Consider the following 19,693-nt stretch of genomic DNA (forward strand, 5'->3'; position numbering starts at 1 on the left):
TGGTGTGTTGTGAATCTGCCACACCTGCCACTTTTTAGCCACATGACGTAACCCCTCTGTACCTAAGTCCTTTCAGTGAAGTGGGGGTGATAATGGCGCTGGCCTCGTGGAGTTGTTGGATTTACTGAGTTAAGATGCCCCTGAGTGCTGAGGATGCGGGTGACAGACAGGGCCCCCCCGGTGCTGGCCAGTCTTGCTGTTCCTGAGGGCCGCCAGTGCCATTCCTCCTGAGCAGCCCCTGACAACGGTGGTGACGAGATGAGCGAGTGTTAGCCGACACATGTGTTTGGAGGGGCTTGACTGGGTCTCACGTCCCCATTCCCTGTCTTCAGGAACCAAGTGTGAGCCAAGCGGGGGCAGTGCAGGATGGATACAGGTGACCAGCCCCAGGGGCAGGAAGAGCTGAGGACCCATGGCAGCAAGAGGCCCCTTGGCGTGTGGACTGACTCCTCCACTTGAGCTGTTTCCTTTTGTCCTCGACCTTAGGAAAAACCCCAAGCCTAGGCAGGCCTTGCTGAAATGCCAAGAGGGTCGCACATCGACAGCTCACCTGGGGACACCAAGGGGCTCCAACGCCACCTTGCGGTGGGGGGGGGGGGGGCGGTGCGTGATAAAAACACATACCTGGTCCTTGCTCCTCTCTCCTGGCAAAGAACTCCTAAAACACTTGGAATTCCCTGAGTGGTAGGAGGTAGTGCCTTTCCTTCTTCCTTTTCTATATTTTCAAGAAGGAGTCTCGCTCTGTTGCCCAGGCTGGAGTGCAGTGGCGTGATCTCAGCTCACTGCAACCTCCGCCTCCTCGGTTCAAACGATTCTCCCACCTCAGCCTCCCAAGTAGCTGGGACTACAGGCAACCGCCACCACACCCAGCTAATTTTTTAAATGTATTTTTAATAGAAACAGGGTTTTACCATGTTGCCTAGGCTGGTCTTGAACTCCTGACCTCAAGTGATCCGCCCACCTTGGCCTCCCAAAGTGCTGGGATTATGGGCATGAGCCACTGTGCCTGGCCTTTCCTTATTCCTGAGGAACCCCTTTGATGTTGGGTCTATGCTAATGAGGTGATGTGTGTCCTCCTCTCCCCACCAGCCACAGGGTGAGAACTTTCAGTCTCACCCTCTGACGTCCAGTGACCTCATCTCCCCCCAAAAACCAGCCACAGGGGTGAGAACTTTTGGCCTCAACCTCCGACCTCCAGGGAGGGAAGAAGCATTGGGGTTGAGCCCCGTCAGTCATGCCTTTGTGATGAAACTCTGCATGGAAACCCTGGAAAGACAGGGCTGGAGAGCTCCTGGCTGGTGGGAGGGCAGTGTCTGGAGAGGCGTGGAAGCTCCGTGCCACCCTCCACTCCTGCAGCCCCAAACCTTGCTGGCCTACGCATCTCTTATCTGGCCACGTATTTGTATTCTTCAAAATAAACCTGTCACTTAATGTGCCCGCCTCCCAAAAGCTCCACGTGCTTTGCAGGGAAATCCCTCCAAGGCACCGAGGTGACCGCCGAGTTCTGGGTAAGCTGCCCATCTCGCAAGGCCTCAGGTGACAGGAACACAGCCCACTGCAGGGTGTCAGGGCTGCTGGATTCACCAGCCCCTTAGACCACTCATGTGGTATTTTTCAAGTTCCGTAAGTCATTCTAGCAATGACAAAACCTAAAGGGGGAGCATGGGAACCCCGGAGTTTATAGCTGACAGAAGTACGGGTGGTCTGGGAGCCAGGAGCTTGTGGCTGGCATCTGAACGGGGGCAGCCTTGTGGGATGAGCCCCTTAGCCTGTGAGGTCTGTGCTGACCCCAGGTAGCCAGTGTCAGGATTGAGTTGAACCATTGGACACCCAGGTGGTGTCAGAGAGAGGAGGCCAGGACACACTGGGTGAACATCTGACGCTCCAAGCTCGTTCATGCCGCTCTCCCAGCCCCACAGCCGCGTGTGCTCTTCATAGTAAAATACACTTCCCGGAAGCCTCCCTGGAGGCAGCAGGTCACCTCTGACTGGAAGCAGGAAGGCTGTAGGGTGTGAGCAGAGGTTGGGGGGTGAGCGCACATTTCCTTCTTCAGAATTAGGGAGCATTTTCTAGATGTGTGGAAGTATGTCCTGGGGGAAGGTTGAGTGAGGAAAGGTCCCGTGCATTTGGGGGCCCAGTTCTCCCTCTGGGTGCAGGTGGGTGTGGCTGGGCTTTGCACTCTCTGATAAGGCATGGGACGGCCATGCCCATCCCCGGGGACCGCCTATGACTTTGGAGCCTAAGATGCCTATCACGGGAGCAATGTTGCTGGACCAAATTCAGAAAATTCTTGTTAATACGGAAGGATTTAAAATAGAAACTTCCTAACTCTGGGTTGAACCTGGCTCACTTTCTTACTGTTACATATGCAGGAATAGAGGGTAAAGTAGCTCATACCAACCCTGATTCTAATTCTGAATATGCATTCACTGTCATAAGCTAGGAGCCGACTACTACAAAGATAGGGCCAGATTCTCCATCTTTTGAGAATTGGAGAAGGGGGGAACGAAGGGGTGAGTACACAATGCAAGCACTGATTTAACATGTCTAGGCTATAATTTTGAAGCATGAAGTAGAATAAGATAAAAGCTGGACAATGAATAAAAAAATGGAGTGGGATTTAATCCTAGCATAATTTTTAGATTTTCTTCTTGAGAAGTGAATGACAGTTTCACCTGCTTCTTGAAATGTCTAGTGAATCTTGAACGTCTCCTATGATACCATCAGACTTATAGAAAGTATCTTCCTAAGCTAGCTTAGAGGCTCTGAGGAAACAGTGACGTTTGTTATGTCATGTTCTGATCAAGGCACTCACGCATGTCACTGCTTGTCAGCAAGGGGGGATGCGGCCACTCAGGATGGAACAGGGGGAACTTTGGTTGCTTGTGATCACATGGTTATTTCATTTCCTTGGCCTCCTTGGTTATAATCTGTTGCAAAGCTCTGATTTTCAGAGGTCTCAACTCTTCCTACAGGACAAAGATTGGCAGGATATCCTGAAACTCTGGAAGATCAGATGTAACTTTCTGGAACTCAAATTATATAGTTCTGCTTATGGGATAAGGAAGCTGCCTACAGGAGAAGGTATTTTCTTGTTGGCACAGTGGTTTTATTTCTTTGCTTCCAAATTCTGGAAGCCAGGGAAGTCTTCGGTTGAAAGGGAGTTTATGTGCTTATGGATGAGGCGGCAGGAAGAGAACCAACTCACTGTGGTGGATAGAAGCTCTACATTGTTTGGAAACGTGAGTGAGGGCTCACAATTCCAAAGATCTTTTCCTTTTTTCCTTTAAGTAAACAAACTCCTATAGTATTTGAATCCATGGTTTTCCGTAATTGCCTTGCTTCTTGGCATTCAGCTGCAGTCAGCGTATAATATGACACTCAGGATTTCCTCTTTCCGAGTTCTCCAGCCAGTATATCTAGTCTAAGCCATTTCACAGTGGTATTTTATTGAGCAGCTACTGATGTGGCAGGTGTCCACTTGAATAAAGGTGCACCTGCCTTTGAGGTGTTCACAGTTTGACAAAAAGGCTGGGTTGTCCCATGAGCAAATTGCAGGTCTGTCTGACAGGAACACCCAGTCTGCTTTTGATATCCTTTTTGGCTTTCTGGACAGTGCCACAGCTGGGAGGATAAATGCCCTTCCATGGTCAGTGCGCCCTTTGTATTTATTTTGAACATAAAATCACTGACTGGGGAGTGTGCATCTATTTTGTACATGATTTTGCCCCTCAGATTTAGGGCTCTTAAGGGTTGAGAGCACCTACACTTTGTAGGGGTCACTGGGTGGTGAATCAGAAAAGCAGGTTGCCAGGGCCCCACAACAGGGATGCCAAGCTGACCACGCAGGACAGGCCCGGAAGCTTCTATTTCTCATCATCCGCCAGGTGACTGTGCTGGTAGGGGTGCGAGACCCACATTTGGAGAAATGGTCCCGCCACCAGGTGGTCACGCAGGCTGCAGCCTCATCTCCCAGCTCCCCCAGATGGGCTCAGGCTGGGCCCGGCCCTGTGCCCCTGCCGAGGAGCTGCCCTTCTCTCCCTCTGGCTGTCGCTTCATTCTGTAGCCTCGAATGTCACCGCTCCTCCAAACGCGGGCCCAGCATCTTCCAGGGCGCTCCTCCGGTCTCACTCTTTGAGTCCCGCCCACACTCTGGGACTCTCCAGTCAGCTCTGGTCCGGCTCATGCAGACAGCAGTTGGTAAACAGGAGGTGCTCAACGAGTGTTGGCTGGTCGTAGAGCGTGCCTCATGGATGTTCCGCTTCTAGCTTTTATCTTCATCAGCTTGGGTTGTTACAACACAGTACTGCAGACTGGGTGGCTTTAACAGCTGACATTTATTTCTCACTGTGGCGGAGGCTGGAAGTCCAAGGTCAGGGTGCCAGCTGTTTCCTTCCTGGTGAGGGCCTCCTCCTGGCTCACAGATGTCCTCACATGGTGGAGAGAGGGAGAAAGAGCCCTCTCTCTTTTCCTTGTCTTACAGGGCCACAGATCTATTGATCAGGACCCCACCCTCATGACCTTATCTAACCCCAGTTACCTCCCAAGACCCCATCTCTGAATCTAGTCACGCTGGGTTTAGGGCTTCAACACATGAGTTTGGGGAAGATGCAGTTCAGTCCACAGCAGCTTTGCTACTTGTTAGAATTTGTAACCCCCGCAAAATGAATAATCTTGGAGATTTTGCGGTCGTTTGCAGGCATGCTTAGAATGGTAAAATGGTAAAACATGTGTCACTGGGCCAGGCATGGTGGCTCATGCCTGTCATCCCAGCACTTTGGGAGGCTGAGGCCGGTGGATCACTTGAGGTCAGGAGTTTGAGATTAGCCTGGCCAACTTGATGAAACCCGTCTCTACCAAAAAAATACAAAAATTAGCCAGGCGTGGTGGTGCATGCCTGTTGTCCCAGCTACTAGGGAGGCTGAGGCAGGAGAATCGCTCGAACCTGGGAGGTGGAAGTTACAGTGAGTCGAGATCGCGCCACTACACTCCAGCCTGGGTAACAGAGTGAGACTCTGTCTCAAAAAAAAAAAAAAAAAAAAAACTGTCACCAGACGTGCGTATCCCCAGATGATAGCAAGCAAGGAGATACTGAGACTTCCTCTCATCCTGGGCACAGTGTCCTTTTTGCAGTCTCTCGAGTGCCATGTTTTTCAAATTTCTGTGCTTTTGCTGGTGATTTCACTATGTAAGATGACCCACGAGAACAGGGCTGAAGTGCTGTCTAGGGTTCCTAAGTGCAAGAAGGTTGTGCTGTGCCTCATGGAGATAACACGTGTGTTCAAGAAGCCACTCAGGCATGCTGCTGGCTGTGAGTTCAATGTTAATGACGCCACAATCCATATTGAATAATGTGTTATTAAATAGAGACAAACATTAAACAAGGTCATGTATGAATTGATTGACAAAACTGTTGTGACCAGATGTACTTCTCTGGGAGCCAAGGCTCAGTACTTGCAAATTCAGTATTCACAGTAGCTTTAGGACGTCACCACCATCAACGTTTCACTTTAGAACTGACTGTATATTGTTAATGAACAGGCTGCATGTGCAGAAACCGAAGCCCTAAGAAAGGCAAAATATGCATGGGTTACTTGTCTTTTGTTGTCAGCCCAATGCCCAGCACTGAGATATCTGTAAGCACATGAATGCTTGATGGAAGTTTGCCTTTGCAAATGATCAGCCTTGACGTTGTGGAAATACAGTGCTAGTGGTTACGAGATTGTAGCCACTCTGGGGCCAGGACGAGGGGAGCCATGGAAAAGGATTTATTACAGCTGACATCTTCCTGTGTTCTACCAAACAGTCATGTTCAGGTGCCTTTAAATCATTCAGTTTAGAGCAATGATTCTGAGAACCTTCAGGGCACATGTGGCAACCCCGAGACCCCAGAGGATCTCCTGTAAGAAGCCCCAGATTTCAGGTGGAGCCCCATGGGGCGGGTGGTTGGGGATGAGTTCGAGGCGGCAGGGTTGAGCCGGGCCAGCCTCTCCTGGTGTGTGCGATCACCTGGGAAGGACGCGTGGCTCCTGTATCAACCCAGCTCCTCCCCGGAAGACAGCCAGCATAATCTCTGTGCTTGAGAACCTGTCTGAGAGAGAGAGAGAGATGACAGATTGCTTGACTCTGACAGAGAACTGAGAAAACATTGATGCTGTTTGAATTCAACAGGTCTTTTGAAAATGCAATGGCCAACGGGGGGAGTTTTACCTTTTCTCTGGCATGTTTTAAAATATGAGCATTGCTTACCAAACAAAACATTGAAGATCACAAATTCTTCGCTTATAAATCCTGACTGTGCTGGACGAGTAAGGCAGGAGAGGAGAGGGTCCCCAGGCTGATGACAGGTTTTAAGGCACCTTTCAGTGCTGGTTGGCCAAAGTCATTGGATCTCACCTGAGGCTTCTACGTGAACAGGCCGTTGGCTGGGGGCCTTGAGAACACCAAGTTATTACACTGCAGGCTGTATTTGCATAACCGCAAGTGCAGGTTTCTTTGGCAACCCCACTAGCTTAGCCATTATTGCTCAAATTTTAATGAAAGGAAAAGTGCCGTGCATGTGGAGAAAGTCATTTAAACAAGAACTACCTGTATCATTTAAACATGTAGCCCTAAACCACTCTTGTGAGCACTCCGGTCCTCGCAAACTTCTCACTTCTTTGGGGAATGAGAACAAACAGGCCGAGGGGCACATGCCCGCCAGGGCCCTCCCCAGCACCGCGCAGGTGCGGGGCAGGCACATCCGCCTCCGGGCCCCTGGGCTATTGTTTGCTGGTACAGACTTTTTTTCCACTTTAAAATTGTGAAGATGAAAACCTATTCTGGCGTGGGGTAAAGATTCTCCACAGAGCCCGAGTCAAGTCCAACGACGACCACCCTGACAGCTCTTGGCGCGCAGCGTGGGGTGTGCAGCGGCGCCTCCTGGGTGAACTTTGTCCCTGGGCGTGTGGTTTTGGAGCGTGCCGGGGTGACATTCAGCCTCTACATTCATTTTTATGATAATTCCGAGTAAATTGTGGTGCAATAAACTCTTCAAGCCTGTCTTTCTTGTGAAAGCCATGAATCAATCAGCTGTGGGCTTTTTTGGGGGCCTTTCAATGTATAGTGATCATTTAGATTTGACGTGCATTGTGAGACCTTAGCGTGCCTCCTCTCCCTGGTCTGTCATTAATTCCAGCCTCCGCTATTCTGGAGTACAGTGAAGGATGACTGAGAAATCATTGCCCCTCTTCAGCTCTGTTATTGCACAAAATAGCAGCGCAATAATTTTTTGTCAATGTTTTACTCTAAAAGCTTTCTACGTCAGTTTTGAAAAGGAAGCAATAAAGCCCATTCAATGGTATGAATAAAAATCCTTTGAGGGTTAGGAGCAGAGCTTCTTTTCTTCAGCTGGTAATCAAATTGGAGCTAAAATGAAATTGAGTTTTCTTATGAAAATAGCCTTTGTTGCTGGGAAGGCTGGTAATTCATAAACAATAACCTGCTCTTTTGTGTGGATAATAATATATTCATGTTCTTTCAATAGGGTAAAAGCCAGACCTAGTGCATTATGGTACAGTAAAAATAGCAGAAGGAGCTGGCTGGAATGATCTTGAAGAAGAAATGAAGCACTCGGTGGCTCTGCCCTTCTGCATCCCTCGGAAACGGCAGCCGGCTTTATTTGCGCGCCGGTTTCGTTGTTGATTTGTTGCCGCTGTACAATATTCGGTTAATTGTGGACGGGCTCAAGCTGTGCTCATCACTGCGAAGGCTGCCGCGGCTGCACGGTGTTCACAGGAGCAGGCTCGTTTCTCCGGGACCCACCAGCTCCGCAGCCTGGCACCAGCAGGCGACGGGACGCGGCGCTCGGGAGGTGAGCAGGCCGGGCCCCCCGGAGGAGCGGGGCGGCGTCGCGGGCTCAGCTGGGACCAGGTAAAGTGTTGGGGGGGACAACTTGCTGTGGATTTTCTGCTAAGTCTGTGGGGGTGGGGGGCAGGGTGGAGAGGGAGAGAGCAGGACACGGTGCGTGGAGGGAAGCGGCGTCTGGACTGCGGCGGCTTCGACCTGGCTCACAGGTGGATCTGACGGCCGCTGCGCCTCTCGGCCGCGCGGGACCTTTCGAGGGAGCCTTGTGGTCATGTCTGCTGGTCACAGGAGCTGTCCTGGCCCTCATGGCCGTGTCTGGGGTCCTTGGAGACCCAGTGGTACCTGCCGGTGCCGGGCATAGTGTGGCCTGGAGGCGGAACGATGGCTTCTTCTGGTGAAATCTGTGTTTGCTGAACTTAGCTTGGAAGTTGGCTGTGCAGTTGCAGCAGGCTGCTGGCATCCGGCGGGGGTGCTGGAACTGCTGCCTGCAGACAGCTCACTGGACGCTGCTCCTTGGGCAACAGAGACTTTTGTTCTCTATCTCAAGTTGGTGAAAAGTTGTGTTCTGGTGATTGCAAAAACGTGTGCCATCCCCATCTTTATGTCGGCATGTGGAAATAGCCTCCGTCTTCCCAGATCCACAGCCCTGGGCCGGGGTCCGGGCCAGTCAGATAAAAGGGGACTTTTTCATGAGGTCATTTGTTGTTACCATGCAACACAGTGCTGTAGGAATGATTCAGCTTAGCATGTCTACGGAGATTGTAAACATGAGATGAGGCTCCTCATGGAATACTCTACTTGCTCTTTTGGGAATGATTTTTGGTTGCTGTTTTAAGTTCCATTTGCTTGGCTCTAGACACAGTTCAGTGGACAAAAATAGAAAGAAAAGAAAACACACCTTTGAAAGCAGAGAAGTGTCCAGAATGAGGTGGGCAATGACAGCAGCAGGAAGGGAAGCGTCAGTCTGGCTGGACTGCGATTGTCAGGGGGGACACTGGTGCTTTCTGCGTCCCTGGTGGCTTCTCTCCGGGTTACCTTTCCTGTGAGACTCCTAAGGGATAATGGGTATCTTCCTGGCTTAGCCTAAGGGCTCTACAAACTCTGCACTTGGTCCAGAACTCAAGAATGGAGAAATTGAAATGAGTACCACGATGTGCAATTTTAAACGACTAAACTTTGACAGTGTCTGGAGAAACTGAATCAGTGCATGGTGAGCCTGCCCTCATGGAAATGAGAGCAAAATGGAAATGGACAGAAGCGCAGGAGTGCTTGCGTGCACACAGCTATGTCAGAGATGTGTGCCAGGGTTAATGCCGGCTATCAGGTATTTGTGTGTTGTTTTGGTGTTTTAAGAATGAAATTACATGCTTAACAAAAGGAACTTTTTAAAGGCGCAGTAGAAGCTGACAGTTGTGGTAACATATGTCATTATCTAATTAGTTGATGCAAGTGCATGTTTTTATGCCTTCCTGAAATGCCTCCATGCGTTTCAGCTCTAGCAAATATTACTTCATTGAAGTCTTTCAAAATGAGGATTCTAATTGTATATATTTTACTCTGCCTCAGTAAGTGTTCTGTGCTTTTCAATATCATGAGCACCTTAATACATTCTGATTTTTAAATCTATTTCACATTTATTTGGGGGGAAAAAACCCAGGATTCTTTTGGCTCCCATTGTACACTTTGTCAAAAACCCCCTGCAAGTGACAGGTTCCTTCTGACTTTCTCCTGCTGACAGAGCTGCAGCTCATGGGGGCTTTATTCTTATGCTGAAGTTGAATCGCTGAATCAATGTGAAAGAAAAGATTGCTAATTGTCAAAGAATTACCCTTCAACTCAAGGTAAAGGAAACTGTGGAGGAACGCTCCTGGAGCATTTTTACTGTGGAAGAAATGATAAATAGATTTCGTCTGGATGCAAATCGTGGATCATATGTCACAGCACAGTTCAGCCTGAAAATGATAATTTTCTTCATTTTAACTCTTTGGTAGTGTTGATGCAAAGTTCTTCCTTTAACAGTACATGTTTTAACAGGTGATAACTTGGCTTTTTTTTTTGCCTGAGGGTGTGCAGGCTGCTGATTCTGAGCTGTGCAAACCTTGCTGCAGAAGTGTGCAGAGAGGAGAGGGGAGGGAAGGAGGGGTTCTGTCGGGTGGGTCTGGGCATCTGGCCCCGAAAGGGGAAGCCCACTCAGTGGGCAGGTGTCGGAAAGGACGGCTTTGGCCTGTTGGACTCTGGTCTTGAGTCTGATGTTCTCTCCGGTTATTTGAAGAGATAAAAGCCACTTATGCTGACTGTCCCCTATTTTCCACGGCCAAGCACATGTTTTCCCTGCACTGCTCAGGGTAGCCCTACTCTCGGCAGAGGAACAGTTCCATGGGGAGGGCTGGTTACAGACGGTGGCTCACACACACCACTGGGCACTGTACAGCCCCAGAGCTGAGCCAGGTGGCATCTGGGTGTGTGGTGGGCATATGGCCAGAGCAGGCCTTCAGAGGGGAGCCAGGACCGAGTGCCGACACACTGGGGGCAGGGGACCTCAGCAGACAGAGGGCCGGGACGTCGTTGTGCGTGCAGCTCTTCACCCAGGCCCTCTTCCCAGCTACACTGGATGCCAAGGTCCCCTCCCATCCCCTGCTCGTGCCCCGAGCCCACTCTGCCCTTATTCCGGCTAAAGCCTAGGGCTGACCCTGAGGAGAGACTTCTTCCTCCTGACTCAGGGCCCTAGCAGCCCATGTGCCAGCCACAAGTCCCTCTTGTTGGGGAAAGAGCTGCTCCTTTCTTTTTGAAAGGCTTGATCTCCCAGGGGACCAATGTGGGGCATATGTGTGGGAACAAGGGGGCCCAGGGACAGGATAGGGTTAGATGAGGCAGGGACTTGGGGGTGGGGGGGATCACTGGTGATCTGGAACTTTTCCAGGTGAGTGCCCCCCAGCCCACTCATCTGCCCTTGCCTGGTGTCTGGCCGAGGCTTGCTATACCCGGATGGCAGGTCCTCTGCATCCAGTCTGAAGACCCACAAGGGTCAAACATCTACCACCCACCTCCAGGCTCCCATCTAGTGCCCTGGGGCCACCTGCTGTCATGACCATAGTGGGTAGTGGCAGTTTCTTTGGTTCTGTAAGGAGACCCCATGAGGAGGTGACCCATGGGAGTGTGACCACCTGCCCCCTCTGACCATGGCTGGCTGCTCACATCTCCTCGGACACACTGGGACAGCGCCAGTGCTGTTCTGGTCTGGAAAAAGACTCAGCTGGGTCAGTGGCTGTTCCTGATGGGTATGAGGGCCACGGACTCACCTGGCTCTGATGATTTCTTTCTTAAACTGTAGGACTAGCTATCAAGGTGGAGGAGGGAGACAGAGAGAAATGGGGAATAAGATCCACAGTGCAGCACCGATTTGTTCCCTGTGACTTTTCTCCTCCGGCTAACATTTCCTAATATGGGGAAGCTGATCTTTTAAATTAGAGGCAAATACAATGAACTTACATTAAGGTGAATGTAAATAAAGTCAAAGTCTTTTCATTATTGTTACTGATCCTCTGTTTTCCCATTAACTTCATTTAAGCCTTTTAATCCTTAATCATCAAATAATTTGTATTTACCTTGGCTGGACTAGATTATCTACAAGATAAGAAAGTCTACACATATGGAATAGAGGTGTTGGAATACATATATTTTATTTGTAAGGGAATAAGAATGTAGATGAAAAGTGATGAGTTTTGGTCATTAGAAAAATATTAGAGAGGGAAATCTGGGACCAAATCAGCAGGTGCATTTTCATGTTGCAGCTAATGTCAGCAATTTCTAAGGACATTATGGTGATAATTATCTGTCAAAAACTGCACCACAGCACGTCCATTTCTTTTTTCTGTTTTAATCCTGCTCTACTCGACCTTCTCCTTTCTGAAACTTTGGGGGCGTGGGTTAAGTGCTTTTTTACTGCTCTATGCAAATTGCACCTCCAAAGTTCAAAGATCTGGTACAAAGCCTGTCACTACTTGGAAGATTTCCTTTCTTTCCTTGTGCTATTGAGAATTAGGAGCTTATTTACAGATGAGTGCTTCTTGTACACTGCCGACACAGAAGGTTTGCCAATCTCATTCTCCCTGTGCTCTCCTCAGCACATGATTCAGAAACCTACGGCTGAAGCTTCCTCCGGAGATTTCTGAAAAATACAGGTTACTGACAGAAAAACCTGAAAATATCCAATTATATATTTTACATCAGTTTTAGTTTTGCCTTATGTATATTATTAAGGATGCCATATACCAAGGATGTGTTATCTCAAAAACGAAAAAAAAAAAAAAAGGCTCCAGTCCTTTCTGCAAAGTATTAAATACATTCTTAAAATATCATTTCTTTTCTTTTTGAAAAGTTAAAGTGTTTTAGGAAACAATTATTATATCAAAGTTCCTGGCCCTTTGGAGAAAGTGTTCAGTAGAGAATTTGTTAATCATTCTAGAAATATCTGGTATGTATTTTCAACATGAAGAACATATTTATTTCCTATACCATGACTGTGCAGAATTGATGTTTAAGGACTTACGATTGTACTTATTTCTGGAGACAATGGTTAATTAATGAGAGTTAATTTTTATTGTATCAATATCACCTTATACTGCAGCTATCTTTAATTTTAAAGAAAGTATATAATAGCGATACATTTTATAACACAAATCACCTATCTAACTGGTTTTACTGAAATGGCTGTAATTGAGTTCTGCTATAGACATTTATGCCATCATTTTTAGGTTTGCAGCAAAGATTGTGAAATCATACACTTAAAGGGAAAGGAATTAACCAAGAAAATCCGCACAGCGCCACACTCAGCAACACCGAGCATTCAGCAAAAGTCTAGTGCAGTGTGCGGTGTCTGGCAGGGTGACTGTGTCTTACCCTGGTCATTTTAATTCTTTAGAAGTGGCTTCTTACTTTTGCATATAAACATAGGAGTTTCCCTTCTTTTGGATTTTGTTAATTATATGAAACCACCCGTCATTTCCAATCCTGACTCTAGGCCTTATTTCCTTTAGCCAAAATCAAAGCGCTGACCCCTGGGCCTATCTGAATCCTCACATTCTGTCTTTTGTGGTACCGTCATCCACGAAAGCAGGCTTCCAGCCAACAAGCCACTGAACTCCACAAAAGCAGGCTTCCAGCAAGCAAACCACCAAACTCCAAAACACGAAGAGCTGGCTTCTCCTCCCTGATGTTTGTGTCGTCCAGAGCACGAGTGCAAGAGTAGCTCTTATGTTTCATGTCTAAGCATTTCAGTTATAAATCAGGTTGCACAAGCAGGGTCTCTCCTACCTGCACGAATGTGCCTTCACGTTCGTGAACCTAAAAGTCTAATTTAAACGCAGAATCCTCACCTTCCAGGGCATCTGCACAGGAGCTGGGTGGATTCAGGCCAACCAGCTTCAGTGCCATGGTGAGCTGCCCCCTTCCTGCCCCGTGCATCTCAGCTCCGTCCACACGCCCCCCAGAGAGCCTCTTGCGTCTTCTTTGGGAAGGCATGTCTGGGAGAAGTTCCCTGCAGGCTCAGGAAGGGGCCTTGTGGGTGTCTGGGGAATTCCGAGGTCCTGGCACCCATGGTATGTCATGGGGAGGCCCAATCTGAGTGGGTGTTTCTCCTGGGTCAGGGTCCCTGAGGGATGCCGTGTCCCGGGGAGGGTGAGAGAGGGAAGCTCTGAGGTGCGGCTTTCAGTGCAGGTGTCTCTTTGCCCTGGTCTAAGGTCAGAGTCATCTGGCTTCCCGGATTGGGCACTTCTCCAGAAAATGGCTGAGGTTATAGAATGTGTGGACTGCATCTCTGTTGGGCAATGTGGTCTTAATATGATGGTTTATTTTCTCATCTCATGGCAAGGACTTCTCTTATGAAAGGTTATTAGTATTATAAATGGCACGTGTTTAAGTTCACAAATAATTGGACATTGTGGAGCCTGAACTGGATGCTGAAATGTAAGCATAATGCTGCCCAGAGAGAGCGGACACCTGTTCAGTTGGTGGTGGGAGAAAATGATTGGAGAAAAATGGGGAGCGTGAGACTCCGGAGTCCAGCTGTCTGGACAGGCACCTGGCTAGACCACCTTGAGCAAGTTCCCGCATCTCTCCAAGCCTTCACCTTCTCAGATGAAGCTGGGGAGATGGTCAGGTCTAGCTCATGGGGCTGAGGTGAGGCTGATGTGAGCTGGTACAGCTCAGGCTTGGAATGACAGCTCGGGATAAGCTCTCAGTAAGTGTTAGCTCTTGTCACACTGTATCTCATCAATTCTAGCATGTGCTTTTCTCCATGTCAATATCTTTAAATCAGGATGTTTCTTTCCATTTTCATAGCTTGGATTTGGTGGAAGGTGGTAATCAATCTGCGTGACTCTTCAACAATAAAAGGATTCTTTAATTTGAGAATTTCTGAGAGGGAAAGAATATCTGAATTGATTATTGTGGGAAAATCTATCACGCAGGATCCATTTCCCTGAGATATGTAGGTAGAAGGGAACCGTGGAGGTAACATTTAGATTTATAATGGTCCACGCTTTAAAACAGGTGTGAAACAAACAGAATCTCGAGGCGATCAGCCGCACAATCAATCAGCCGCACAATCATCGCACTGAACACCTGATGCTCAGAAAGACACAAAGTGCTCCATTTTGAAAGGGACAAAATATTCTCTTTTATCCTGGGCACAAACAGACTTTACAAAAAGAAGGCAATTTAGTTGAGATCTTCATTTTCCCCTTGAAAAGAGATCAACTATATTCAGGCTCTAGGAATAAATGCAAAACCAAAAGTTTTCTCAGAATCACTATGCTTCCCATTGGTTTGTGAAAGCCCTCTCATCTCAGCTTCCACACACGCTCCAGGCTTCCGGGGAAGCCCGCGCCTGGGCCTCGTCTTGTTTTCAGGTGAGTGCCCTTCAGTGCTGCTGATTTCACTCACCCCAGTGCCAAACCCTCCGAGGATGGGGGTCCCGGGATCTGCATTCTTTCCATCTCCCACCAGAAATGCAGCACTCAAGCTTCACCAAGCTTGTCTGGTCTGGGCAGATGCCGCTGCCTGCTCGTGAGCCTGGGAACTTCCCTCAAAGGAGCTCTGGGGCTCTGTTCCTGAGGAGCCCCGAAGATGCTCTAAACAACGGCTTCTGCAGAATAAAGCAAATGAGTGCTTTATGACCAGTACCCAAGACAAGAACATGGTGTCCCTTGTTGATTCGGGGCAAGACTGTACGTGGTGGCTCCGGGAGCTGGCCGGATCCTCGGGGCTCATCTTCACGGGGGAGACTCAGGCGTCTTGAACGCTGAAGAGGGCAATGGGAGGGGATGGAGAAGGCTGAGTCTCCTGTTTGAACATGTCCTGCCATCCAGATTGTCTATGTGGACTCTTCTGTAAATTTTTATAGTTAAATATTTAAAAAACTTTAAAAGTTCCCCGAACAGGAAGGAACCCATTCAGAAGAGTCCTTACATTGACCTCGAGCTGTGGAGAAGACATGGTCTTGGGTGGCAGTCTTGAAACCTTGTTAAGCCCCTGCATGCAGGAGAATTTGCAGACACTCCCAATCCATGCATGTTCATTCTTTTACACAGTTTGGGAATCACTGTTCTAGACTCTATGTGCATTTATTAGACCGGGTCCCGGCAGGAAAACCATGGAATATTCAGAAGGAAGGATTGAGAGGCTAAGGGAACAGAAGCATCTGTAGAGAGGTGGGCAGGGCTGGGGAGCCGACCAGGATGGGGAGGCCTGGGTGTCCGAGGTGGCCCTCCTGAAACCGTGGGCTTAGTAGGGCATGTAGACACTGCTAGCCCACAGCCTGGCTTGATAAACATGTGACCGAGCTCTCTTTTCTGAAATACTCTAATTTTGTACAAGCTTCTGCCATTGGCCCAAATCAACCTGGGGTGGGGCTGGTGACAGATGACAGCATCCCAGCCTGGGGAAGGACAAGCCCAGATGGCCCAGCAGGGGTTTAGTAACAGCCATCCCTTCAAAACAGGTGATTGCAAAGACGAACTCCAACAGAACAGACTTCGGGCGTCCTAGAACTTGTCTCTAATGTCAGTCCAACAAGAGAGAGAAGGGCCCCACTCACTCGTTTCTGCTGCTGTGGTGGGAGCAGAAGAGATGCCAAGAGAGGCCCAGGGAAGGTGTCTGCAAACTTGAATTGGGCCACAGAGATCCTGCAGCCTGAGGACCGGGCCCTGGTCACCGGCAGCCCCTGGAGCTGCAGTGGTCCGAAAAGACCCCTAGGATCTTCTCAAACACAACGTTGACGGTCTTCTCTCTGTGTAGGGTATTCACTGATATGGCCAAATGTGTTCCAATAGAATTAGCCATGTGGTATGAAAAAATGATAGAATTACCACCTGAGGGACAAGAGGAAGGGCAGTGCAGTCTCACTGAGGTAGGCTTTTTATTTTTTTAAAGTGAGATGGGACCTTATGGTTTTTACGTGTTTTGAAATTACCGTTAAAACTTGCTACCCATATAAAATTCACCGGGTCATCACTTAATTTCAGAACTTTATTTTTCTTTATAAAAGTAATAAAAGTTCATTCTAGTCAATTTAAGACTAGGCAAGCAGAAAAATAATACACACCACCCAGACAACTGTTGGTGATCTCTGGAATGATTTGGAGCTTTACCTGTATGAGCAGGATGCCTCCTGAGCCGGAGGAAAAGTGTCCCTGAACCTTTGTGCTAAGAGGGGCAGCCCCACCCTGAGCACCTCATTCCTCTGGAGCAGCACACAGGCGCCAGCGTCCCCAGCCTTTAGGGCTCTGAAGGAGCAAGCACGTCGCTGGGTCTTTGTAGGAAGAACCACCTTTGTGTATGGGGAAGTTGTGGACATAAAAGGAGGGGAGGGGCACAGGAAAGGAGCTGGAGCAGGACCAGCCTGGGCAGCCCATGGGCCTAGCTGTGTCTGGAACCTGCCTGTGCCTCTGGGCAACCTCCGCCACGGGACCCTATACTGCGGGACCCTGTGCCGCCCTGAGTCGAGAGGCTGGACACAGGCTTTGCCTACTCACAGTCAGCTCCATTTAAATTTCTAGTCCTCAGGGGAATGTGAGCAGAGCTGCTCGCCTCTCTGTCCTCCGTGTACCGTGCATTCGTGTATTCGTGTCACAGAGCGTGGAGCCAGCATGGCTGGGGTGAGTGAGCGATGCCACGTCCCGTGCTTTACTTGTACTGTGGTCAAAGGGGCTGTGAACTTCTCAGGTGCTCAGTCCCCATGCCCTGAAGTCCCCTAGAAAGAAGGCAGGCTGCCTTCTTCCCGGGCCTGGGCCTCCCTCCCCTGAGCATGGCTGCTCCGCTTGTGTGGCCACCACGCTGAAGGCTAGAGAACACCACCGCCACCACCAACTGTGGCCCGAATGCTTCCTTGAACCCACGGTCCACTCATGAGATTCGCTGGGATGTGTATAAAATGTCCAATTTATAGTCACAACTCAGCTTTGGAAGCTGGAACTCTGCAATGTCTGAAGGGACTGAAGGAGCCCTGCCTAGCTCTCTCTTCTCAGGAGATCAGCTGTGTAGGGAGGGCTCAGGCCGACAGGGGCGCTGGGTGGGGGGCAGCAGTGGCCACATGGGGTGCTGGGGTGGCTGGTGGCTCCCTCCCCTGGGAGTACTGATGAAAACACCCCTTCGATTCTCTGCACTTGTACTGGGTGTTCCCTTGGCCCTGGTGTGTGCCTTTTTTTTTTTTTTTGATAGTGGGAACTTTCCATCAAAGACTGTGAAAGGACAGCTGGCCCCTGGCCTGGGGGCTGAAGCTACATCGGTAGAAGGAAGGGAAGAATCCGATCGGGTGGTTGGGACCCAGTTCTGGCCATTTCCTCTTTTATTTTGGGACATTCTGATTGGCCTTGGTCTTCTTTAATGGGTGTGCAGTTCAGGGATGAACTACGACGGGAACCTGTCAGGGAAAGGGCTGTGAGAAGCTGGGGCCAAGGGTGCAGGGGATGTGACGGGGGACCAGGGACCTGTCGTCCTCGTGCTCAGGCCAGGGCTGCTCCAGCAGGAAGAGGGTTGAGGTGCAGGCTTGGGAAAGCGGTGCATGGCTTCTCAGGCCCTTCCAGGGTGCCGTGCGTGGGAGGGGCTTACCCTGGAGTAAGTGCATGGAGGGGTCAGGGCTGCCTGGCAGGAGCAGGGGTGAGGTGGGTGTGGTTCCACGGGTGGGACCTGCCTTGGAGGGCTGTGCATTTGGGTTCCTCTCTCTCGTATGCATCAAAGGCCTGTTTTCAAGAGATGGATTAAATTTTGTCATATATCTTCTAGGCAAACATACTTCCCTGATATTTCAAATATCGGCAGCTTCCAGGACTGGGGGCGTAGGAGTGAGCTGGTGATAGAGCCAGCTATGTGGGAATCAGCACAGAGCACAGGCCGGGTGTGATGTGTGCCCTGCAGGCAGTGAAGGTCTTCCAAGAGCTTGCTTTAGCTAAGCCAACCCAAGTAAGATATGCTGCATCTCTCCCGTGCACCAGGAACGTGCCATGCATGATGGCCTGGCACGTGGGGCCAGCATGGGCCTCTGCTCCTCAGACCTAGATTCAGTGTCCTGGCCCATCCCCCCTTGAGACTCTGCTCGTGGGCTCTTGGCCCTGTGGTTGTCTGTCCTGTGACCCTGGGGGTCTCTCTTGTTTTGTCCCAGACCTGGAGCACATGGACCCGGCAGGGGAACCCTCCAATGCTCAGTAGCACCAAATAGTGCCTTGTATCCACAGGCCCCACTCTCCCGAACAGCCTCTGATAGCAGCTGGTGTCCTCTGTTGTACATTCCTACTTCGTGTAATCTTCACGCAGGCCCTAGGAAGCCAACTTGATTTCTTTATCATACAGACAAAGAAACCAAGGCCGGGAGGCATGCGTTCACTCACCCAGAGTGACATCCCTGCAAAAGGGAAAGGGCAGGATGAGGTCAACATGGACCCTCTGAGCCTGACTCGGTGGTTGCGTGAACCTTTGCAACTCACCAGGTTTGCAACAATGACCCTTCATTGAATGAAACGATCAGAAGTTGCCACTAGTGACAAGTTCTGAAAATGCCACCATGAGCAACAGGCTTGAGAGGGTGGCAGGAATTCCCTTCAAATGCAGAAGCTGGCACTCGGGCAGCAGTGAGGCGTTTGGGAGGGACGACGTTGCCATCTGCCCGTGTTAGGTTGGCTCAGTGCCCGCCTCAGCAGGCGCTTGATAAATGCTTCCTTGTTTGCATTCTTGCTTGGGGCTGTCTAAGGGGAAACGCGGTAAAGATTCGGGACACACGAGACCAGAGATTTCCAATAGAGGAGGTGGATGTCAGAGAGAGAGAGAGGGGCTATAGCCATAACTGGGTGTTCACTCTAGAAATAACCATTTCGTACCATGGCTGAGCCGCCAGACCTTTGAGCCTGATGTACCCAAGGCTCTGTCATCACGAGGCTTTTCAAGAGATGCATATCCCTCTTCAGTACTGTGATGCATACTTTTTTGGGTTCATGTCAGCAAGAGAAATGTACAATTGAGGCATTGAGAAGAAATGTACAATTGAGGCATTGAGGAAAATTCTGGATTTTCCATGGATGGAGTGACCATGAAATTCTTGAGGGACAGAAACAAAGTAATCTGAGCAAAATGTCCCCAAACAGAATTTTTTCCTACAACATTAAAATGTGGTTAAATAAATGCATTATTAAAAATCATGTTGCAGACTGGCCACAGGGATGGAAACGACCCAAAGGCCTCCAGGCTGGCTGTGAAGAGAGCCAATGTCCCTGTCGCCAGGCCCCGGAGGGCAGGGGGGAGGGCAGGTGTCTCTGCCTCACTTTTCACTTTTCATCTTACTCCTTTCACAAGGAATGCA

The 19,693-nt window shown here is 49.5% G+C and overlaps 1 protein-coding gene across 3 annotated transcripts in view; it reads left to right on the plus strand.

The window, feature by feature from the left end:
- The first annotated feature begins 7,524 nt into the window (after window positions 1-7,524).
- LOC101129018 (collagen, type I, alpha 1b-like) overlaps window positions 7,525-19,693 on the plus strand; it is a 719,603-nt gene continuing 707,434 nt past the window's right edge. Inside the window, exon 1 of one of the 3 annotated variants that reach the window (XM_055360744.2) lies at window positions 7,525-7,911. The gene's annotated coding sequence lies outside the window, so the exon portion shown is untranslated. The remainder of the gene's footprint in view (window positions 7,912-19,693) is intronic. The other 2 variants (XR_010130628.1, XM_019039477.4) reach the window with 2 other exon arrangements.

The sequence above is a fragment of the Gorilla gorilla genome, chromosome 14 (assembly GCF_029281585.2).
Source record: "Gorilla gorilla gorilla isolate KB3781 chromosome 14, NHGRI_mGorGor1-v2.1_pri, whole genome shotgun sequence".
NCBI classification, from domain to species: Eukaryota; Metazoa; Chordata; class Mammalia; order Primates; family Hominidae; genus Gorilla; species Gorilla gorilla.